Source organism: Phyllobates terribilis, unplaced genomic scaffold (genome assembly GCF_046119375.1).
Source record: "Phyllobates terribilis strain yellow unplaced genomic scaffold, ASM4611937v1 Scaffold_65__1_contigs__length_7625178, whole genome shotgun sequence".
In the NCBI taxonomy this organism is placed as follows: domain Eukaryota; kingdom Metazoa; phylum Chordata; class Amphibia; order Anura; family Dendrobatidae; genus Phyllobates; species Phyllobates terribilis.
The window spans coordinates 3,328,211-3,352,749 of record NW_027362825.1 but is presented as its reverse complement, the minus strand read 5'-3'; the positions used below and the strand labels follow the sequence as shown (position 1 = coordinate 3,352,749).

Below are 24,539 nucleotides of genomic sequence, written 5' to 3'. Positions count from 1 at the left end.
ACCTCATCATCATCACCCTGTGCGTTATCACACCCGTCGTCCTCAGAGCCAACCTGTTCCTGCCCTGACAAAAAACTAAAGTTGTCGCTCCAATCAGGTATTTGAGTCTTATCATCGTCTTCCTCATTGTCTCCACCAACAGGAGTTACAGTTTGGGAATGAGGGTCTACATTATGGTCAGAACCTTCTGCGTCTGGTCCTGGATCCGACTCATAAAGATTCTGGGCATCAGTGCAGATCATTTCCTCGTCTGGATTCACAGAAGCGCTGGAGTCGACCTCTGATTCCCAGGCTATAGTATGAGTAAACAGCTCTGCAGACTCAACCATCTGTTCTACCTCATACTCAGACGGGCAGCTGGAGATTTGGGAGCTGTGAGGAAGCAAGTGCGATTTGGGTGACACCTTTGAGGACTGGAGTATTTGTGATGTTGAAGTTGATGTGGAGGAGAGCCCACTTAAAGGAGCACTTGATATCCGTTGAAGCACCTGCTGTTTTTGTGCCTCATCTGGAATTTGTAGCGATTGGCGTGGCCGTAAGAAAGGGATCTTATCACATTGTCCGCTAAAAGAAGTAGACATTTTAGTTTGGCTGGAAGATGGTCTTTCTTCTGCAGATGTTACTGTTGCTTTAACACCTACCCCACGGACACAACCTTTTTTCCCCTTCCCAACACGCCTATTCCCCTTTCCACCAGCAGCAGGCCTTTTTCCACTCATTTTGGTGGTTAACTAATTCACAACTCTGGAGTTGTTTGCACAAAAAAACAATGGATGGTAACCGAGCAGAGCTGAGTGGCCAAACTGTGGTATTAGGCCAAAACTATTGGCTGGGTTAGATGCAGAAAAAAATTATTTTGAATTTGCAACCCGATGGAGGTCAGTATAGATGGACTAATACAACAAGTCCCACACACAGCTAGAAGCCCAAATATTTTTTCAGAGGTACTGTAGATGCAGATAAAAATTAGTTTTAATTTGCAACCTGATGGAGGTCAGTATAGATGGACTAATAGAGAAAGTCGACACACTACTAGAAGGCCAAATATTTTTTCAGAGCTAGATGCAGAAAAAAATTATATTCAGTTTGCAACCTGATGGAGGTCAGTATAGATGGATTAATAGAACAAGACCCACACACAGCTAGAAGCCCAATATTTTTTCAGAGGTAGATGCAGAAAAAAATATATTCAGTTTGCAACCGGATGGAGGTCAGTATAGATGGACTAATACAACAACTCGCACACACAGCTAGAAGCCCAATATTTTTTCAGAGGTAGATGCAGAAAAAATTATATTCAGTTTGCAACCTGATGGAGGTCAGTATAGATGGATTAATAGAACAAGACCCACACACAGCTAGAAGCCCAATATTTTTTCAGAGGTAGATGCAGAAAAAAATATATTCAGTTTGCAACCTGATGGAGGTCAGTATAGATGGATTAATAGAACAAGACCCACACACAGCTAGAAGCCCAATATTTTTTCAGAGGTAGATGCCGAAAAAAATATATTCAGTTTGCAACCTGATGGAGGTCAGTATAGATGGATTAATAGAACAAGACCCACACACAGCTAGAAGCCCAATATTTTTTCAGAGGTAGATGCAGAAAAAAATATATTCAGTTTGCAACCTGATGGAGTTCAGTATAGATGGACTAATACAACAAGTCCCACACACAGCTAGAAGCCCAATATTTTTTCAGAGGTAGATGCAGAAAAAAATATATTCAGTTTGCAACCTGATGGAGGTCAGTATAGATGGATTAATAGAACAAGACCCACACACAGCTAGAAGCCCAATATTTTTTCAGAGGTAGATGCAGAAAAAAATATATTCAGTTTGCAACCTGATGGAGGTCAGTATAGATGGATTAATAGAACAAGACCCACACACAGCTAGAAGCCCAATATTTTTTCAGAGGTAGATGCAGAAAAAAATATATTCAGTTTGCAACCTGATGGAGGTCAGTATAGATGGATTAATAGAACAAGACCCACACACAGCTAGAAGCCCAATATTTTTTCAGAGGTAGATGCAGAAAAAAATATATTCAGTTTGCAACCTGATGGAGGTCAGTATAGATGGACAAATACAACAAGTCCCACACACAGCTAGAAGCCCAATATTTTTTCAGAGGTAGATGCAGAAAAAAATATATTCAGTTTGCAACCTGATGGAGGTCAGTATAGATGGATTAATAGAACAAGACCCAGACACAGCTAGAAGCCCAATATTTTTTCAGAGGTAGATGCAGAAAAAAATATATTCAGTTTGCAACCTGATGGAGGTCAGTATAGATGGACTAATACAACAAGTCCCACACACAGCTAGAAGCCCAATATTTTTTCAGAGGTAGATGCAGAAAAAAATATATTCAGTTTGCAACCTGATGGAGGTCAGTATAGATGGATTAATAGAACAAGACCCACACACAGCTAGAAGCCCAATATTTTTTCAGAGGTAGATGCAGAAAAAAATATATTCAGTTTGCAACCGGATGGAGGTCAGTATAGATGGACTAATACAACAAGTCCCACACACAGCTAGAAGCCCAATATTTTTTCAGAGGTAGATGCAGAAAAAAATATATTCAGTTTGCAACCTGATGGAGGTCAGTATAGATGGACTAATAGAATGATCCTATACCCAAAAGATTTTACTTCACTAGGTGCAGTAAAAAAATTGGTATTCTATACACAGGTGGTATATCTTGCAACACAGATAGGCTACTCCACTGACTAACACACTCTGCAATAGGCCAAAAAGGATTAGCTTTGCTAGATTCAGCCAAATGCTGTGAAAAAAACTTGCACAGCACTGGCACAGACCTGCCTGGCAAAAACTGATAGGAACTGATGTAACCTAGTCCTGAAAAGGACTCCAATTACAATTAGTCTTTACTCCCACAACCTATCTATTTAAGAGCACAGACCTCCCTGATAAAAGTCGTAGGAAATGCTGTAACCTAGTCCTTAAAAGGACTGCAATCACAACTATTCCCTACTTCCAAGCTATCTGTATATTTGTGCGAAAATTGGCTTGAAATTAACAAGGTATAGCGCACACAGCAACAGCGGTGCCGTCTAACATGCAGCTGCAGCAGTGAGAAAATGGTGGCGACGGGGAAAATGGCTTGGTCTTATAGGGCAAGGACATGTGACATACACTGCCAATGACACATGCCCTTGCTTGTGTGAAAAAAAGCACTTCGCTCCGTGTGTGCGCTGCTGATAGGCTGACAGATTGCACCTCCCCACTGCAAATGCGGGAAAGAGAAAAAAAAATGGAGATCTTCATTGTTCCTGCAGAGATCCATCCTCTGCCCCTCCCCCCACCCCGCTGTACACTCAAACTGCGTATTAACATTAATTTTCATCATTACTGAGAAAAAATCCAGTTATGATTTTGGTGCACGAACAGTTATCGAACATAACCTCGAACAGCCGAATTTTTATCAAATTGTTCGTGTTTGCCGAACGGCTCGAACACCGCCCAAAACAGCTCGAATTTGAGATTGGCGAACAGTTCGAGTAGAACAACGCTCATCTCTAGTTATCACACCCGTCGTCCTCAAAGCCAACCTCTTCCTGCCCTGACCGAAAAGTCAAGTTGTCGCTCCAATCAGGTATTTGAGTCTCATCATCGTCTTCATCATTGTCTCCACCAACAGGAGTTACAGTTTGGGAACGAGGGTCTACATTATGCTCAGAACCTTTTTCATCTGGTCCTGGATCCGACTTATAAAGATTCTGGGCATCAGTGCAGATCATTTCCTCATCTGGATTAACAGAAGCTCTGGAGCAGACCTCCGTTTTCCAGGTAATAGTATGAGTAAACAGCTGTGCAGACTCAACCATCTGTGTTACCCCATACTCAGACGGGCAGCTGGAGACTTGGGAGCTGTGAGGAAGCAAGTGCGATTGGGGTGACACCTCTGAGGACTGGAGTATTTGTGATGTTGAAGTTGAGGTGGAGGAGAGCCCACTTGAAGGAGAACTTGATATCCGCTGAAGCACCTGCTGTTTTTGTGCCTCATCTGGAATTTGTAGCGATGGGCGTGTCCGTAACAAAGGGATCGTATCACATTGTCCACGAAAAGAAGTCGACATGTTAGTTTCCCTGGAAGATGGTCTTTCTTCTGCAGATGTTACTCCCCACCCACCGCGGGGGGCTCGACCCACCAGCGGACAGGCACCAGTATTAGGAGAGGGGGGCTGGCCGTCAGGGTCCACCGCGGCTCTGGCACAAACCCGGCGACACGGAGGTGGCACGGGCAGGAACGGACTGGCCGTGTCGGCTTCTCACTTTTTGGATTTTAGAAGGGCATGACATGCCTATATCTGTGTCTCCCCCTCCTTTTACTCCTCCACCTCTTTTATTTTCGCATGACTATATGTACTTGTCACTTTTCCATGTGTTAGTTATGTCTTCTGAGCAGTTTGTCAGCTTTTGGACACCTTTGAAGGTGTTTTCTATGTGTTTCTATGTGTTTTTGTTTGCCTGCCATTGGTTTTAACGGTGTTCGAAGGTGTTCGACGAACAGTTCGACGAACAGTTCGGCGAACACACGGGTGTTCGACGAACCGAACTCGAACACTACGGGGGTGGCTCAACACTAGATAGGAGATGCAAATTTAGAGAAAATATTCTACTGATTGTTAATGTTGAAAGTGAAAACATTTGTCCCAAAATGTGGTGAAACTTTGATGTCAGTATCACATGCGCATTTCAGACTTGTTAAACTGTGTTCATCTGCTCTTTTAGCTTTTGTTTATTAAGTATATATATAGTCTATTGATGCCTTGAGGTAAAAAAATCTGAAATTAGACTTACTGGTAATTTGGTTTCTAGGAATCTTCCACGACAGCACCTTAGGAGGTTCACTCTCTGCCCTAATAGGGACAGAGAACACATAGAGATGAAATAGTCCCTCCCATTTTCCTATCCACAGTATTTTTCCGATGCCAAAGCAACAACTAACATATGCACAAAGAAACTATTTGATGTTCCCAGAAGTCTTTTGTGAAAGCAAAAATTCAGGACATTTAAGATTTGCCTCAAGGACCCCAAGGAATACTGCCAAAGTGCCAACGTTGAGAATTGGTTTTGCTAAGCCCCATCACTTTAAGTTATCTATTTGAGATTGCCACCAATAGATCGGACCACCAACTAATCAGTAACAGGAGTGAAGCTGTACAATTTCTTGAAAGAAAATTCTAATGTCAGAAGTGGGATTTGAACCCACGCCTCCAGGAGAGACTGCAACCTGAACGCAGCGCCTTAGACCACTCGGCCATCCTGACTTCTTCTGGCTTTTGTAATTTAACTCTTTCTAAGCTAAGCAGTAGAAAGATGAGCATTACTTGTGATGAAAGGAAATATGCCATGATTTCTTTTATTTTAATATTGATTTGTAACCTATTAGTTACAGCCAATTTTGAGCTTCATGACCAAGCACCGTTTTTTAAATCTGACATGTATCAATTTATGTGGCAATAACACTGGAATGCTTAACATATCCCCGTGATTCTGATAGTGTTATTTTGTAACACATTGTACTTTATATTAATGGTAAATTTAGGTCAATATATATTTAGTTTTTCTTGTGAAAATATCTAAAGTTGCACAATTTCATTGAAATGCGGTGATGCCGCATATGTCTTCAGAAACTACTGTTTGGTCACACAGCAGGGCTTTGAAAGTAAGAGCGCTATTTGGGTTTTGGGAATGCAGATTTTGCAAGAATATTTTGAGGGTGACATTTGCGGAGTACCAAAAGTACCAAAACAGCAGAAACCCCTCCAAAGTGATCCCATTTTATAAATTACTCCTCACAATGAATTCATCAACGCCAGCAATTACTATTATTGTCCAACAGGTGTTTTCACTCTGCAACATCCAGAATTGCAAATAAGCCAGTTTAGTGCCCAGCTTGCGCTTATGGAGACAAGCACCCCATACATTTTAAGTGGGCTCTCCTCGCTAGAGAAATGCCAAATCTGTGGATTCTTTGTCTTACCATTAACGTGGAAACCCCTATTTTTAGAATGAAAGATGACGGTCCTGAGTTGGGGCTTGTGTTTTTTGCCTTCCTGGCTTTTTCCCCAAACAGCTTTGTTCCTGGCATATTTTTGAAGCATATTTGTCTCAGTAATGCCACAGCGATTCATAGTCAAACATAAATGGCTGAAATCATTCAGCTAGTGTCTGATACATGCTGCCCGTATTAGCTATCAGGTTTCCTTTAAATCCTCATACAGCTAAGTCAAACTAAAATAAAACAAAGTGATGACTTCCAGAATGAAGGAAAAATTACAAAAAATATTATTTTCCTCAAAAGTTAAAAGTGTTCAGTTCTCAAGTTTCTATCATTTTATTTCCTGTAGATAGTTATAATGATTAGGATTTTTACATTCTCTGTAAACAGTCAGTCTATATGCTTTGTTTATTTTCTGCTTAAAATTTAATGGGTGAAGAAAAAAGCTTATGCCGAAACCCGGGATTGAACCAGGGACCTTTAGATCTTCAGTCTAACACTCTCCCAACTGAGCTATTTCGGCAGGACACACTTAGATTCAGGAATGTTCAACACACTGTAGATGTCACAACTGGATGTATTTATTTTTACTTTGACCTGTTTTTGCAAGATTATCTATATTTGAAAGTCCCGCTATTTTGGGTACATATTTAAGAACTTACATTAATTCTTTGTGAATGAATAGAAAAAACAGCAATTCTGCATTTTTTTTACATTTTCATATTTACTCAATTCACCAGGGTAATTCTGACTGTGTCTCTGTAGGACAGGTGATGATTGAGCATAAAACACAATTTGTAAGCATAATGTTGCATCAAGCTTTATTTTTTTCTTAGGTGCAAACAATTGAAGTGAAGATAGGAGATGCAAATTTAGAGAAAATATTCTACTGATTGTTAATGTTGAAAGTGAAAACATTTGTCCCAAAATGTGGTGAAACTTTGATGTCAGTATTAGTGTTGAGCCACCCCCGTAGTGTTCGGGTTCGGTTCGTCGAACACCGGGATGTTCGAGGAACTGTTCGTCGAACTGTTCGTCGAACACCTTAGAACACCGTCGAACACGGTTAAAACCAATGACAGGCAAACAAAAACACATAGAAACACATAGAAAACACCTGCAAAGGTGTCCAAAAGCTGACAAACTGCTCAGAAGACACTCTCTTTAAAAAAGCCGGCCGGCAAATTCAGCAGCGGCATACACCGGTACCCGACAATTTAGACAAGAAGGAATAGAGTATCACACATAGATTAGATAGATAGAAACATGTCAGTCACACATATAAGAAGCACAGTGACAGTGTTGGTTACTGCACTTGTCATTTAGTGTAAAGGATTTATTAAAAAAAATATTAGTGTTTTCATGCACCGTCTCTTTAAGAAAGCCGGCCGGCAATTCAGCATCTGTACCCCACAATTTATAACAGACAGAATAGAGCTTCACACATAGATTAGATAGATAGAAACATGTCAGTCACATATATATGAAGTACAGTGACAATGTTGCTTACTGTACTTGTCATTTAGTGTAAAGGATTTATTAAAAAAAATAATAGTGTTTTCATGCACCGTCTCTTTAAAAAAGCCGGCCGGCAATTCAGCAGCGGTACCCGACAATTTAGAACAGAAAGATAGAGCATCACACATAGATTAGATAGATAGAAACATGTCAGTCACATATATATGAAGTACAGTGATAGTGTTGGTTACTGTACTTGTCATTTAGTATTAAAATAAAGGATTTATTATTAAAAAAATTGGCGTGGGGTTCCCCTTAATTTTAGGCTCTAGCGGAGGTTAAGCAGACGGCTGGGGCAGATGTTTGAAGCCTGGGAAGGGGGTAATACCCACGGAGCTTCCCAGGCTACTAATATCAGCCCTCAGCTGAATACATAGCCTTTACTAGCTATTAAAATGGGGGACCCCCCAAAAAAAATGACGTGGGGTCCCCCCTAATTTAATAGCTAGCAAAGGCTAGGCAGACAGCTGGGGGCTGATATTAATAGCCCAGGAAGGGAGCCATGAATATTGGCCCCCTCCCAGGCTAGAAACACCAGCCGTCAGCCGCCCCAGAAATGGCGCATTCATAGGATGCGCCAATTCTGGCACTTAGCCTCGCTCTTCCACGCTGCCCTGGTGCGGTGGCAGGGGGTAATAGGGTTGGGGTTGATGTCAGCTTATAATGCCAGCTGACATCAAGCCCAGGTTAGTAATGGAGAGGCGTCTATAAGACACCCCCATTACTAACCCCATAGTCAAAGTTAAAAAAAACACAAACACCCAGAATAAAGTCCTTTAATTGAAATAAAGACACAATCCTTTATTGTTCTAAATTAAACCATACTTACCATCACGCCCATTCCAGCTGAAGCCAACGATCTCCTGCAATAAAAGAAAAATAATAAAGCAACCTCATCCTTACCTTTCCATGGTTCCCACGACAGCTTCAGCTCTGCTACATCGAGATGACAGGCTGGACCGCAGCAGAACGCTGCCATCCAGCCTGTCATCCCGCAGACACTGAGAAGCGCAAGCTTGCTTGCGCTGCTCAGCGTCTCTCTGTGACGACATCCAGATGAGCCGAGTTCATGTCCAATGAACTCGGCTCACCTCATGCACGTCACTGACAGCGTGGGAAAATTCTCACGCTGAAGCGCTGATTGCAGGAGAATTTTCCCACGCTGTCAGTGACGTGCATGAGGTGAGCCGAATTCATTGGACATGACCTCGGCTCATCTGGATGCCGTCACAGCGAGACAGTGAGGAGCGCAAGCATGCCTGCGCTTCTCAGTGTCTGCGGGATGACAGACTGGATGGCAGCGTTCTGCTGCGGTCCAGCCAGTCATCTCGATGTAGCAGAGCTGAAGCTGTCGTGGGAACCATGGAAAGGTAAGGATGAGGTTGGTTTATTATTTTTCTTTTATTGCAGGAGATCGTTGGCTTCAGCTGGAATGGGTGTGATGGTAAGTATGGTTTAATTTAGAACAATAAAGAATTGTGTCTTTATTTCAATTAAAGGACTTTATTCTGGGTGTTGTGTTTTTTTTAAATACTTTACTAGAAATTCATGGCGGTCATGTCTAATACTGGCGTGACCCCATGAATTTTGGGCTTGGGGCCAGCTGATAATACCAAGCTGGCCCTAACCCCTTTATTACCCAGTGAGCCACCGCACCAGGGCCCTGGATGAGTTGGGTACAGCGCCAGAAGATGGCGCTTCTATGAACGCGCCATTTTCCGGGGTGGCTGCGGACTGCAATTTGTAGCGGGGGGGGCCCAGAAAGCTTGGGCCTCCCTGCGCTGCAGATTCCAGCCCCCAGCTGCCTAGTTGTACCTGGCTGGACACAAAAATAGGGCGAAGCCCCACGTACTTTTTTTTTAATTATTTCATGAAATTCATGAAATAATTAAGAAAAAAAGGGCTTCCCTATATTGTTGTGTCCGGCCAGGTACAAATAGGCAGCTGGTGGTTGGGGGCAGCCCGTTCCTGCCTGCTGTACCTGGCTGGACACAAATATAGTGCGAAGCCCCACTTCAATTTTTTTTAATTATTTCATGAAATTCATGAAATAATTAAGAAAAAAAGGGCTTCCCTATATTGTTGTGTCCGGCCAGGTATAAATAGGCAGCTGGTGGATGGGGGCAGCCCGTTCCTGCCTGCTGTACCTGGCTGGACACAAATATAGTGCGAAGCCCCACTTCAATTTTTTTTAATTATTTCATGAAATTCATGAAATAATTAAGAAAAAAAGGGCTTCCCTATATTGTTGTGTCCGGCCAGGTACAAATAGGCAGCTGGTGGATGGGGGCAGCCCGTTCCTGCCTGCTGTACCTGGCTGGACACAAATATAGTGCGAAGTCCCACTTCAATTTTTTTAAATTATTTCAGGAAATTCATGAAATAATTTAAAAAAAATTGACGTGGGGCTTCGCACTATATTTGTGTCCAGCCAGGTACAGCAGGCAGGAACGGGCTGCCCCCAACCACCAGCTGCCTATTTGTACCTGGCCGGACACAACAATATAGGGAAGCCCTTTTTTTCTTAATTATTTCATGAAATAATTTAAAGAAAATTGACGTGGGGCTTCGCCCTGTTTTTGTGTCCAGCCAGGTACAACTAGGCAGCTGGGGGCTGGAATCCGCAGCGCAGGGAGGCCCAAGCTTTCTGGGCCACCCCCGCTGCAAATTGCAGTCCGCAGCCACCCCGGAAAATGGCGCGTTCATAGAAGCGCCATCTTCTGGCGCTGTACCCAACTCATCCAGGGCCCTGATGCGGTGGCTCACTGGGTAATAAAGGGGTTAGGGCCAGCTTGGCATTATCAGCTGGCCCTAAGCCCGAAATTCATGGGGTCACGCCAATATTAGACATGACCACCATGAATTTCTAGTAAAGTATTTAAAAAAAACACAACACCCAGAAAAAAGTCCTTTAATTGAAATAAAGACACAATTCTTTATTGTTCTAAATTAAACCATACTTACCATCACGCCCATTCCAGCTGAAGCCAACGATCTCCTGAAATAAAAGAAAAATAATAAAGCAACATCATCCTTACCTTTCCATGGTTCCCATGACAGCTTCAGCTCTGCTACATCGAGATGACAGGCTGGACCGCTGCAGAACGCTGCCATCCAGCCTGTCATCCCGCAGACACTGAGAAGCGCAGGCTTGCTTGCGCTCCACAGTGTCTCTCTGTGAGGGCATCCAGATGAGCCGAGTTAATGTCCAATGAACTCGGCTCACCTCATGCACGTCACTGACAGCGTGGGAAAATTCTCCTGCACTCAGCGCTACAGCGTGGGAGAATTCTCACACTGAAGCGCTGAGTGCAGGAGAATTCTCCCACGCTGTCAGTGACGTGCAGGAGGTGAGCTGAGTTCATTGGACATGAGCTCACCTTATGCACGTCACTGACAGCGTGGGAAAATTCTCCTGCACTCAGCGCTTCAGCGGGAGAATTCTCCCGCTGAAGCGCTGAGTGCAGGAGAATTCTCCCACGCTGTCAGTGACGTGCAGGAGGTGAGCTGAGTTCATTGGACATGAGCTCACCTTATGCACGTCACTGACAGCGTGGGAGAATTCTCCTGCACTCACCGCTTCAGCTTGAGAATTTTCCCACGCTGTCAGTGACGTGCATGAGGTGAGCCGAGTTCATTGGACATGAACTCGGCTCATCTGGATGTCGTCACAGAGAGACGCTGAGCAGCGCAAGCAAGCCTGCGCTTCTCAGTGTCTGCGGGATGAGAGGCTGGATGGCAGCGTTCTGCTGCGGTCCAGCCTGTCATCTCGATGTAGCAGAGCTGAAGCTGTCGTGGGAACCATGGAAAGGTAAGGATGAGGTTGCTTTATTATTTTTCTTTTATTGCAGGAGATCGTTGGCTTCAGCTGGAATGGGCGTGACGGTAAGTATGGTTTAATTTAGAACAATAAAGGATTGTGTCTTTATTTCAATTAAAGGACTTTATTCTGGGTGTTTGTGCTTTTTTTAACTTTGACTATGGGGTTAGTAATGGGGGTGTCTTATAGACGCCTCTCCATTACTAACCTGGGCTTGATGTCAGCTGGCATTATAAGCTGACATCAACCCCAACCCTATTACCCCTGCCACCGCACCAGGGCAGCGTGGAAGAGCGAGGCTAAGTGCCAGAATTGGCGCATCCTATGAATGCGCCATTTCTGGGGCGGCTGACGGCTGGTGTTTCTAGCCTGGGAGGGGGCCAATATTCATGGCTCCCTTCCTGGGCTATTAATATCAGCCCCCAGCTGTCTGCCTAGCCTTTGCTAGCTATTAAATTAGGGGGGACCCCACGTCATTTTTTTGGGGGGGTCCCCCATTTTAATAGCTAGTAAAGGCTATGTATTCAGCTGGGGGCTGATATTAGTAGCCTGGGAAGCTCCGTGGGTATTACCCCCTTCCCAGGCTTCAAACATCTGCCCCAGCCGTCTGCTTAACCTCCGCTAGAGCCTAAAATTAAGGGGAACCCCACGCCAATTTTTTTAATAATAAATCCTTTATTTTAATACTAAATGACAAGTACAGTAACCAACACTATCACTGTACTTCATATATATGTGACTGACATGTTTCTATCTATCTAATCTATGTGTGAAGCTCTATTCTGTCTGTTATAAATTGTCGGGTACCGCTGCTGAATTGCCGGCCGGCTTTTTTAAAGAGACGGTGCATGAAAACACTATTATTTTTTTTGATAAATCCTTTACGCTAAATGACAAGTACAGTAAGCAACACTGTCACTGTACTTCGTATATATGTGGCTGACATGTTTCTATCTATCTAATCTATGTGTGAAGCTCTATTCTTTCGGTTCTAAATTGTCGGGTACCGGTGTATGCCGCTGCTGAATTGCCGGCTTTTCATGTTTCACTGTTGGCACTGTTCCCATCGATTTGGGCAATCACTGTAATGCCACAACCACCATGGCTGTGGCATTACAGTGAGTGGCAGACAATCCCTGCATGATTGGTGCTCTAAATAGCGCCAGACATGCAGGACACGCTTTTGGTGCACGAACAGTTATCGAACATAACCTCGAACAGCCGAATTTTTTGCAAATCGTTCGGGTTCGTCGAACAACTCGAACACCGCCCAAAACAGCTCGAATTTGAGATTGGCGAACAGTTCTAGTCGAACACCGCTCATCTCTAGTCAGTATCACATGCGCATTTCAGACTTGTTAAACTGTGTTCATCTGCTCTTTTAGCTTTTGTTTATTAAGTATATATATATAGTCTATTGATGCCTTGAGGTAAAAAAATCTGAAATTAGACTTACTGGTAATTTGGTTTCTAGGAATCTTCCACGACAGCACCTTAGGAGGTTCACTCTCTGCCCTAATAGGGACAGAGAACACATAGAGATGAAATAGTCCCTCCCATTTCCTTTCCACAGTATTTTTCCGATGCCAAAGCAACAACTAACATATGCACAAAGAAACTATTTGATGTTCCCAGAAGTCTTTTGTGAAAGCACAAATTCAGGACATTTAAGATTTGCCTCAAGGACCCCAAGGAATACTGCCAAAGTGCCAACGTTGAGAATTGGTTTTGCTAAGCCCCATCACTTTAAGTTATCGATTTGAGATTGCCACCAATAGAGCGGACCACCAACTAATCAGTAACAGGAGTGAAGCTGTACAATTTCTTGAAAGAAAATTCTAATGTCAGAAATGGGATTTGAACCCACGCCTCCAGGAGAGACTGCAACCTGAACGCAGCGCCTTAGACCACTCGGCCATCCTGACTTCTTCTGGCTTTTGTAATTTAACTCTTTCTAAGCTAAGCAGTAGAAAGATGAGCATTACTTGTGATGAAATGAAATATGCCATGATTTCTTTTATTTTAATATTGATTTGTAACCTATTAGTTACAGCCAATTTTGAGCTTCATGACCAAGCACCGTTTTTAAATCTGACATGTATCAATTTATGTGGCAATAACACTGGAATGCTTAACATATCCCCATGATTCTGATAGTGTTATTTTGTAACACATTGTACTTTATATTAATGGTAAATTTAAGTCAATATATATTTAGTTTTTCTTGTGAAAATATCTAAAGTTGCACAATTTCATTGAAATGCGGTGATGCCCCATATGTCTTCAGAAACTACTGTTTGGTCACACAGCAGGGCTTTGAAAGTAAGAGCGCTATTTGGGTTTTGGGAATGCAGATTTTGCAAGAATATTTTGAGGGTGACATTTGCGGAGTTCCAAAAGTACCAAAACAGCAGAAACCCCTCCAAAGTGATCCCATTTTATAAATTACTCCTCACAATGAATTCATCAACACCAGCAATTACTATTATTGTCCAACATATGTTTTCACTCTGCAACATCCAGAATTGCAAATAAGCCAGTTTAGTGCCCAGCTTGCCCTTATGGAGACAAGCACCGCATACATTTTAAGTTGGCTCTCCTCGCTAGAGAAATGCCAAATCTGTGGATTCTTTGTCTTACCATTAACGTAGAAACCCCTATTTTTAGAATGAAAGATGACGGTCCTGAGTTGGGGCTTGTGTTTTTTGCCTTCCTGGCTTTTTCCCCAAACAGCTTTGTTCCTGGCATATTATTTAAGCATATTTGTCTCAGTAATGCCACAGCGATTCATAGTCAAACATAAATGGCTGAAATAATTCAGCTAGTGTCTGATACATGCTGCCCGTATTAGCTATCAGGTTTCCTTTAAATCCTCATACAGCTAAGTCAAACTAAAATAAAACAAAGTGATGACGTCCAGAATGAAGGAAAAATTACAAAAAATATTATTTTCCTCAAAAGTTAAAAGTGTTCAGTTCTCAAGTTTCTATCATTTTATTTCCTGTAGATAGTTATAATGATTAGGATTTTTACATTCTCTGTAAACAGTCAGTCCATATGCTTTGTTTATTTTCTGCTTAAAATTTAATGGGTGAAGAAAAAAACTTTTGCTGAAACCCGGGTTTGAAGCAGGGACATTAAGATCTTCAGTCTAACGCTCTCCCAACTGAGCTATTTCAGCAGGACACGTTTAGATTCAGGAATGTTCAACACACTGTAGATGTCACAACTGGATGTATTTATTTTTACTTTGACTTGTTTTTGCAAGATTATCTATATTTGAAAGTCCCGCTATTTTGCGTACATATTTAAGAACTTACATTAATACTTTGTGAATGAATAGAAAAAACAGCAATTCTGCTTTTTTTTTTACATTTTCAAATTTACTCAATTCGCCAGGGTAATTCTGACTGTGTCTCTGTAGGACAGGTGATGATTGAGCATAAAACACAATTTGTAAGCATAATGTTGCATCAAGCTTTATTTTTTTCTTAGGTGCAAACAATTGGAGTGAAGAAAGGAGATGCAAATTTAGAGAAAATATTCTACTGATTGTTAATGTTGAAAGTGAAAACATTTGTCCCAAGATGTGGTGAAACTTTGATGTCAGTATCACATGCGCATTTCAGACTTGTTAAACTATGTTCATCTGCTCTTTTAGTTTTTGTTTATTAAGTATATTTATAGTCTATTGATGCCTGAGGTAAAAAAATCTGAATAAGACTTACTGGTAATTTGGTTTCTAGGAATCTTCCACGACAGCACCTTAGGAGGTTCACTCTCTGCCCTAATAGGGACAGAGAACACATAGAGATGAAATAATCCCTCCCATTTTCCTATCCACAGTATTTTTCCGATGCCAAAGCAACAACTAACATATGCACAAAGAAACTATTTGATGTTCCCAGAAGTCTTTTGTGAAAGCACAATTTCAGGACATTTAAGATTTGCCTCAAGGACCCCAAGGAATACTGCCAAAGTGCCAACGTTGAGAATTGGTTTTGCTAAGCCCCATCACTTTTAGTTTTCGATTTGAGATTGCCACCAATAGAGCGGACCCCCAACTAATCAGTAACAGGAGTGAAGCTGTAAAATTTCTTGAAAGAAAATTCTAAAGTCAGAAGTGGGACTCGAACCCACACCTCCAGAAGAGACTGCGACCTGAACGCAGCGCCTTAGACCGCTCGGCCATCCTGACTACTTCTGGCTTTTGAAATTTAACTCTTTCTAAGCTAAGCAGTAGAACGATGAGCATTACTTGTGATGAAAGGAAATATGCCATGATTTCTTTTATTTTAATATTGATTTGTAACCTATTAGTTACAGCCAATTTTGAGCTTCATGACCAAGCACCGTTTTTTAAATCTGACATGTATCAATTTATGTGGCAATAACACTGGAATGCTTAACATATCCCCGTGATTCTGAAAGTGTTATTTTGTAACACATTGTACTTTATATTAATGGTAAATTTAGGTCAATATATATTTAGTTTTTCTTGTGAAAATATCTAAAGTTGCACAATTTCATTGAAATGCAGTGATGCCCCATATGTCTTCAGAAACTACTGTTTGGTCACACAGCAGAGCTTTGAAAGTAAGAGCGCTATTTGGGTTTTGGGAATGCAGATTTTGCAAGAATATTTTGAGGGTGACATTTGCGGAGTTCCAAAAGTACCAAAACAGCAGAAACCCCTCCAAAGTGATCCCATTTTATAAATTACTCCTCACAATGAATTCATCAACACCAACAATTACTATTATTGTCCAACATGTGTTTTCACTCTGCAACATCCAGAATTGCAAATAAGCCAGTTTAGTGCCCAGCTTGCGCTTATGGAGACAAGCACCCCATACATTTTAAGTGGGCTCTCCTCGCTAGAGAAATGCCAAATCTGTGGATGATTTGTCATACCATTAACGTAGAAACCCCTATTTTTAGAATGAAAGATGACGGTCCTGAGTTGGGGCTTGTGTTTTTTGCCTTCCTGGCTTTTTCCCCAAACAGCTTTGTTCCTGGCATATTATTTAAGCATATTTGTCTCAGTAATGCCACAGCGATTCATAGTCAAACATAAATGGCTGAAATAATTCAGCTAGTGTCTGATACATGCTGCCCGTATTAGCTATCAGGTTTCCTTTAAATCCTCATACAGCTAAGTCAAACTAAAATAAAACAAAGTGATGACGTCCAGAATGAAGGAAAAATTACAAAAAATATTATTTTCCTCAAAAGTTAAAAGTGTTCAGTTCTCAAGTTTCTATCATTTTATTTCCTGTAGATAGTTATAATGATTAGGATTTTTACATTCTCTGTAAACAGTCAGTCCATATGCTTTGTTTATTTTCTGCTTAAAATTTAATGGGTGAAGAAAAAAACTTATGCCGAAACCCGGGATTGAACCAGGGACCTTTAGATCTTCAGTCTAACACTCTCCCAACTGAGCTATTTCGGCAGGACACATTTAAATTCAGGAATGTTCAACACACTGTAGATGTCACAACTGGATGTATTTATTTTTACTTTGACCTGTTTTTGCAAGATTATCTATATTTGAAAGTCCCGCTATTTTGCGTACATATTTAAGAACTTACATTAATTCTTTGTGAATGAATAGAAAAAACATCAATTCTGCATTTTTTTTACATTTTCAAATTTACTCAATTCACCAGGGTAATTCTGACTGTGTCTCTCTAGGACAGGTGATGATTGAGCATAAAACACAATTTGTAAGCATAATGTTGCATCAAGCTTTATTTTTTTCTTAGGTGCAAACAATTGAAGTGAAGATAGGAGATGCAAATTTAGAGAAATATTCTACTGATTGTTAATGTTGAAAGTGAAAACATTTGTCCCAAAATGTGGTGAAACTTTGATGTCAGTATCACATGCGCATTTCAGACTTGTTAAACTATGTTCATCTGCTCTTTTAGCTTTTGTTTATTAAGAATATATATAGTCTATTGATGGCTTGAGGTAAAAATATCTGAAATTAGACTTACAGGTAATTTGGTTTCTAGGAATCTTCCACGACAGCACCTTAGGAGGTTCACTCTCTGCCCTAATAGGGACAGAGAACACATAGAGATGAAATAGTCCCTCCCATTTTCCTATCCACAGTATTTTTCCGATGCCAAAGCAACAACTAACATATGCTCAAAGAAACTATTTGATGTTTCCAGAAGTCTTTTGTGAAAGCACAAATTCAGGACATTTAAGATTTGCCTCAAGGACCCCAAGGAATACTGCCAAAGTGCCAACATTGAGAATTGGTTTTGCTAAGCCCCATCACTTTAAGTTATCGATTTGAGATTGCCACCAATAGAGCAGACCCCCAACTAATCAGTAACAGGAGTGAAGCAGTAAAATTTCTTGAAAGAAAATTCTAATGTCAGAAGTGGGATTCGAACCCACGCCTCCAGAAGAGACTGCAACCTGAACGCAGCGCCTTAGACCGCTCGGCCTTCATGACTTCTTCTGGCTTTTGTAATTTAACTCTTTCTAAGCTAAGCAGTAGAAAGATGAGCATTACTTGTGATGAAAGGAAATATGCCATGATTTCTTTTATTTTAATATTGATTTGTAACCTATTAGTTACAGCCAATTTTGAGCTTCATGACCAGGCACCGTTTTTTAAATCTGACATGTATCAATTTATGTGGCAATAACACTGGAATGCTTAACATATCCCCGTGATTCTGATAGTGTTATTTTGTAACACATTGTACTTTATATTAATGGTAAATTTAGGTCAATATATATTTAGTTTTTCTTGTGAAAATATCTAAAGTTGCACAATTTCATTGAAATGCGGTGATGCCCCATATGTCTTCAGAAACTACTGTTTGGTCACACAGCAGGGCTTTGAAAGTAAGAGCGCTATTTGGGTTTTGGGAATGCAGATTTTGCAAGAATATTTTGAGGGTGACATTTGCGGAGTTCCAAAAGTACCAAAACAGCAGAAACCCCTCCAAAGTGATCCCATTTTATAAATTACTCCTCACAATGAATTCATCAACACCAGCAATTACTATTATTGTCCAACATATGTTTTCACTCTGCAACATCCAGAATTGCAAATAAGCCAGTTTAGTGCCCAGCTTGCCCTTATGGAGACAAGCACCCCATACATTTTAAGTGGGCTCTCCTCGCTAGAGAAATGCCAAATCTGTGGATTCTTTGTCTTACCATTAACGTAGAAACCCCTATTTTTAGAATGAAAGATGACGGTCCTGAGTTGGGGCTTGTGTTTTTTGCCTTCCTGGCTTTTCCCCAAACAGCTTTGTTCCTGGCATATTATTTAAGCATATTTGTCTCAGTAATGCCACAGCGATTCATAGTCAAACATAAATGGCTGAAATAATTCAGCTAGTGTCTGATACATGCTGCCCGTATTAGCTATCAGGTTTCCTTTAAATCCTCATACAGCTAAGTCAAACTAAAATAAAACAAAGTGATGACGTCCAGAATGAAGGAAAAATTACAAAAAATATTATTTTCCTCAAAAGTTAAAACTGTTCTGTTCTCAAGTTTCTATCATTTTATTTCCTGTAGATAGTTATAATGATTAGGATTTTTACATTCTCTGTAAACAGTCAGTCCATATGCTTTGTTTATTTTCTGCTTAAAATTTAATGGGTGAAGAAAAAAACTTTTGCTGAAACCCAGGTTTGAAGCAGGGACATTTAGATCTTCAGTCTAACGCTCTCCCAACTGAGCTATTTCGGCAGGACACGTTTAGGTTCAGGAATGTTCAACACACTGTAGATGTCACAACTGGATGTATTTATTTTTACTTTGACTTGTTTTTGCAAGATTATCTATATTTGAAAGTCCCGCTATTTTGCGTACATATTTAAGAACTTACATTAACTCTTTGTGAATGAATAGAAAAAACAGCAATTCTGCATTTTTTTTACATTTTCAAATTTACTCAATTCGCCAGGGTAATTCTGACTGTGTCTCTGTAGGACAGGTGATGATTGAGCATAAAACACAATTTGTAAGCATAATGTTGCATCAAGCTTTATTTTTTTCTTAGGTGCAAACAATTGGAGTGAAGATAGGAGATGCAAATTTAGAGAAAATATTCTACTGATTGTTAATGTTGAAAGTGAAAACATTTGTCCCAAAATGTGGTGAAACTTTGATGTCAGTATCACATGCGCATTTCAGACTTGTTAAACTATGTTCATCTGCTCTTTTAGCTTTTGTTTATTAAGTATATATATAATCTATTGATGCCTTGAGGTAAAAAAATCTGAAATTAGACTTACTGGTAATTCGGTTTCTAGGAATCTTCCACGACAGCACCTTAGGAGGTTCACTCTCTGCCCTAATAGGGACAGAGAACACATAGAGATGAAATAGTCCCTCCCATTTTCCTATCAACAGTATTTTTCCGATGCCATAGCAACAACTAACATATGCACAAAGAAACTATTTGATGTTCCCAGAAGTCTTTTGTGAAAGCACAAATTCAGAACATTCAAGATTTGCCTCAAGGACCCCAAGGAATACTGCCAAAGTGCCAACGTTGAGAATTGGTTTTGCTAAGCCCCATCACTTTTAGTTATCGATTTGAGATTGCCACCAATAGAGCGGACCCCCAACTAATCAGTAACAGGAGTGAAGCTGTAAAATTTCTTGAAAGAAAATTCTAAAGTCAGAAGTGGGATTCGAACCCACGCCTCCAGAACAGACTGCGACTTGAACGCAGCGCCTTAGACCGCTCGGCCATCCTGACTACTTCTGGCTTTTGTAATTTAACTCTTTCTAAGCTAAGCAGTAGAAAGATGAGCACTACTTGTGATGAAATGAAATATGCCATGATTTCTTTTATTTTAATATTGATTTGTAACCTATTAGTTACAGCCAATTTTGAGCTTCATGACCAAGCACCGTTTTTTAAATCTGACATGTATCAATTTATGTGGCAATAACACTGGAATGCTTAACATATCCCCATGATTCTGATAGTGTTATTTTGTAACACATTGTACTTTATATTAATGGTAAATTTAGGTCAATATATATTTAGTTTTTCTTGTGAAAATATCTAAAGTTGCACAATTTCATTGAAATGCGGTGATGCCCCATATGTCTTCAGAAACTACTGTTTGGTCACACAGCAGGGCTTTGAAAGTAAGAGCGCTATTTTGGTTTTGGGAATGCAGATTTTGCAAGAATATTTTGAGGGTGACATTTGCGGAGTTCCAAAAGTACCAAAACAGCAGAAACCCCTCCAAAGTGATCCCATTTTATAAATTACTCCTCACAATGAATTCATCAACACCAGCAATTACTATTATTGTCCAACATATGTTTTCACTCTGCAACATCCAGAATTGCAAATAAGCCAGTTTAGTGCCCAGCTTGCCCTTATGGAGACAAGCACCCCATACATTTTAAGTGGGCTCTCCTCGCTAGAGAAATGCCAAATCTGTGGATTCTTTGTCTTACCATTAACGTAGAAACCCCTATTTTTAGAATGAAAGATGACGGTCCTGAGTTGGGGCTTGTGTTTTTTGCCTTCCTGGCTTTTTCCCCAAACAGCTTTGTTCCTGGCATATTATTTAAGCATATTTGTCTCAGTAATGCCACAGCGATTCATAGTCAAACATAAATGGCTGAAATAATTCAGCTAGTGTCTGATACATGCTGCCCGTATTAGCTATCAGGTTTCCTTTAAATCCTCATACAGCTAAGTCAAACTAAAATAAAACAAAGTGATGACGTCCAGAATGAAGGAAAAATTACAAAAAATATTATTTTCCTCAAAAGTTAAAACTGTTCAGTTCTCAAGTTTCTATCATTTTATTTCCTGTAGATAGTTATAATGATTAGGATTTTTACATTCTCTGTAAACAGTCAGTCCATATGCTTTGTTTATTTTCTGCTTAAAATTTAATGGGTGAAGAAAAAAACTTTTGCCGAAACCTGTGACCTTTAGAACTTCAGTCTAACGCTCTCCCAGCTAAGCTATTTCGGCTGGACACATTTAGCTTCACGAATGTTCAACACACTGTAAATGTCACAACTGGATGTTTTTATTTTTACTTTGACTTGTTTTTGCAAGATTATCTATATTTGAAAGTCACGCTATTTTGCGTACATATTTAATAACTTACATTAACTCTTTGTGAATGAATAGAAAAAAACAGCAATTCTGCATTTTTTTTACATATTAAAATTTACTCAATTCGCCAGGGTAATTCTGACTGTGTCTCTGTAGGAGAGGTGATGATTGAGCATAAAACACAATTTGTAAGCATAATGTTGCATCAAGATTTATTTTTTCTTAGGTGCAAACAATTGGAGTGAAGAAAGGAGATGCAAATTTAGAGAAAATATTCTACTGATTGTTAATGTTGAAAGTGAAAACATTTGTCCCAAAATGTGGTGAAACTTTGATGTCAGTATCACATGCGCATTTCAGACTTGTTAAACTATGTTCATCTGCTCTTTTAGCTTTTGTTTATTAAGTATATTTATAGTCTATTTATTCCTGAGGTAGAAAAATCTGAAATTAGACTTACAGGTAATTAAGTTTCTAGGAATCTTCCACGACAGCACCTTAGGAGGTTCACTCTCCGCCGTAATAGGGACAGAGAACACATAGAGATGAAATAGTCCCTCCCATTTTAATATCCACAGTATTTTTCTTTTGTGAAAGCACAAATTCAGGACATTTAACATTTGCCTCAAGGACCCCCAGGAATACTGCCAAAGTGCCAACGTTGAGAATTGGTTTTGCTAAGCCCCGTCACTTTTAGTTTTCGGTTTGAGATTGCCACCAATAAAGCAGACCCCCAACTAATCAGTAACAGGAGTGAAGCTGTACAATTTCTTGAAAGAAAATGCTAATGTCAGAAGTGTTATTCGATCCCAAGCCTCCAGTAGAGACTGTGACCTGAACGCAGCGCTTTAGACCGCTCAGCAACCTGACTTCTTCTGGCATTTTGTGATTTAACTCTTTCTAAGCTAAGCAGTAGAAAGATGAGCATTACTTGTGATGAAAGGAAATATACCATGATTTCTTTTATTTTAATATTGATTCGTAACCTATTAGTTACAGCTAGTGTTGATCGAGCACTAAAATGTTCGGGTGCTCGAAGCTTGGGCCGAGCTCGCCGTGATACTCGGGTGCTCGTCCCGAGCAACGAGCCCAATGTTAGTTTAAGGGAGACCCGAGCATTTTTGGCGTCACACCCCCGGCAGTCTTTTAAAAGCCTAACAAGTGCCCAAAACAATAGTGACAGTGCTCAAATGACATGGGGACAGCATGGGGATCGCCCCAGGAAGCATTTCTGATGCCCAGGTCACTGCTCTCAACAACGTGGTCAGAGGTAGTAAGCCACTTTTAAGGGCTCACAATAAAACGTTCAAAAATGAAACTGAAACTGCTTTCCTGTGAAATATGTTAAGGAACTTCCTTTCCAGGGTAAAAACTTGTGTATAAGGTAAAATAAATAACCCCCCCCAAAAAATACTCCTCCACACCTTGGGCTATGTTCACAAGTATCATTTTTTATGCGTTTTTGCACTTTTGTATTGCTTTCAACCGTGACAAATGCATTCACCGGGAAATGTAATTTTAACATTTTACAACCTTATCTGGCCATGTGCTGTGTGACACATGCATACAGTGCTGAAAAGACATGGGAACAGCATGGGGAAGACCCCTGTAAGCATCTCTTACACCCAGGTCACTGCCTAAAAGTGTGCCCATCAGAAGTCATCCTTGCCGCATCAGAAGATGCAGACTTGCCACTATCCCCGGGTGTCCACACTCGGTCCCCAGCCACCCTGCAGCCGGTTGTCCACACACGATCCCCAGCCGCCTGGGGGCAGCCGGGTGTCCATAAACGGTCCCCAGCCACCCTTATTTCTCCTTGGAACATCCCCCCACACACTTTTCTTAGCCCGGCCTGCTTTAGGGCAGCATTGGACAAGCCCACCAGAGAACCAGACTACTCCGGTGGGCCCTGGCTTCTCCATCAGGGGAGTTGAGAGTGCCAAGGTGAGGACCATGATGATGATGATACAAGTTAGCATCTGCTTTGTTTTCTTGGAATGCAAGCGCATGTATGTAGTAGCGGCTAGGCCTGAGGTGGTCAGCGTTTTGGTGCATATCCTACCTCCTCTGAGGATTGCTGGATGTTTTCCTGCTACTATTCCAGTTCTATGACTCCCTTTAAAACAAAGCTTCAGGTGATAAATGATGGATGAGGTAGTGGCAAAGGAGAAAGAGGAGGAGAAACAGGGACCATTCATATCAATATCAGGCCAGTCAACCACATATGTCTTGTAGGATATGTTTCAGTAACAAAAGGAGCAGTTCGTCTACACAGTTATAGTTCATACAGTGAGTGCAATGCCTACCAAAAATTTTGAGGCACTCCAATGCCCCTTGGAAATGACATGGAGGTCAGAGGGCCCTAACTAAACCATTTTTTCCATTTATAGCAACTGGATGTCCTGTACACTGTTGGCCTAAGCAGTGAATGGAAGGCTTTCCAAAAATTATGAGGAACTGCAATGCCCCATGAAACAGACGTGGATTAGAGCTTACTAAAAACCTTCTACCCATTATTGGGGAGTTGGTCTCCCTTAGTTTTCGCCTTTGCATTGAAAAGCAAAAACTGACTAAAATTAGGAGGAAATGCAATGCCCGTTGGAAGAGTCGTGGACGTTAGAGGTAATTAAAAACAACATTTCAATGGCCCTTGGAAGAGCTGTGGAGTTCAGAGTGGCTTAATAAGATGATTTTAATGCCCCTTTGAAGAGACGTGGAGGTCACAGTAGCTTAACAAGACGGTTTTAATGCCCCTCGGAAAAGACGTGGAGGTCCCAGTATCTTAACAAGACGGTTTGAATGCCCCTTGGAAGAGACGTGGAGGTCACAGAAGCTTAACAAGACGGTTTTAATGCCCCTCGGAAAAGTGGTGGAGGTCGCAGTAGCTTAACAAGAGGGTTTTAATGCCGCTCGGAAAAGATGTGGAGGTCCCAGTAGCTTAACAAGATGGTTTGAATGCCCCTTGGAATAGACGTGGAGGTCACAGTAGCTTAACAAGACACTTATAATGCCCCTTACAAGAGCCATACAGTACAGCATCTTAAAAATATTATTCCTATTATTGGGGAGTGGGTCTCCCATAG

The 24,539-nt window shown here is 40.8% G+C and overlaps 8 non-coding genes across 8 annotated transcripts; all 8 read right to left on the bottom strand.

Moving 5' to 3' along the window:
• Positions 1–5,223: 5,223 nt before the first annotated feature.
• TRNAL-CAG (transfer RNA leucine (anticodon CAG)) lies at positions 5,224–5,306 on the bottom strand. The gene has a single exon. It is a non-coding gene; the product is annotated as a tRNA-Leu (tRNA).
• A 1,184-nt stretch (positions 5,307–6,490) lies between these two features.
• Positions 6,491–6,563, bottom strand: TRNAF-GAA (transfer RNA phenylalanine (anticodon GAA)). Its single transcript has one exon. It is a non-coding gene; the product is annotated as a tRNA-Phe (tRNA).
• A 6,657-nt stretch (positions 6,564–13,220) lies between these two features.
• Positions 13,221–13,303, bottom strand: TRNAL-CAG (transfer RNA leucine (anticodon CAG)). The gene has a single exon. It is a non-coding gene; the product is annotated as a tRNA-Leu (tRNA).
• Positions 13,304–14,486: 1,183 nt separating this feature from the next.
• TRNAF-GAA (transfer RNA phenylalanine (anticodon GAA)) lies at positions 14,487–14,559 on the bottom strand. Its single transcript has one exon. It is a non-coding gene; the product is annotated as a tRNA-Phe (tRNA).
• Positions 14,560–15,493: 934 nt separating this feature from the next.
• Positions 15,494–15,576, bottom strand: TRNAL-CAG (transfer RNA leucine (anticodon CAG)). Its single transcript has one exon. It is a non-coding gene; the product is annotated as a tRNA-Leu (tRNA).
• Positions 15,577–16,760: 1,184 nt separating this feature from the next.
• TRNAF-GAA (transfer RNA phenylalanine (anticodon GAA)) lies at positions 16,761–16,833 on the bottom strand. Its single transcript has one exon. It is a non-coding gene; the product is annotated as a tRNA-Phe (tRNA).
• A 2,200-nt stretch (positions 16,834–19,033) lies between these two features.
• TRNAF-GAA (transfer RNA phenylalanine (anticodon GAA)) lies at positions 19,034–19,106 on the bottom strand. The gene has a single exon. It is a non-coding gene; the product is annotated as a tRNA-Phe (tRNA).
• Positions 19,107–20,041: 935 nt separating this feature from the next.
• TRNAL-CAA (transfer RNA leucine (anticodon CAA)) lies at positions 20,042–20,124 on the bottom strand. The gene has a single exon. It is a non-coding gene; the product is annotated as a tRNA-Leu (tRNA).
• Between the last annotated feature and the right edge of the window lie 4,415 nt (positions 20,125–24,539).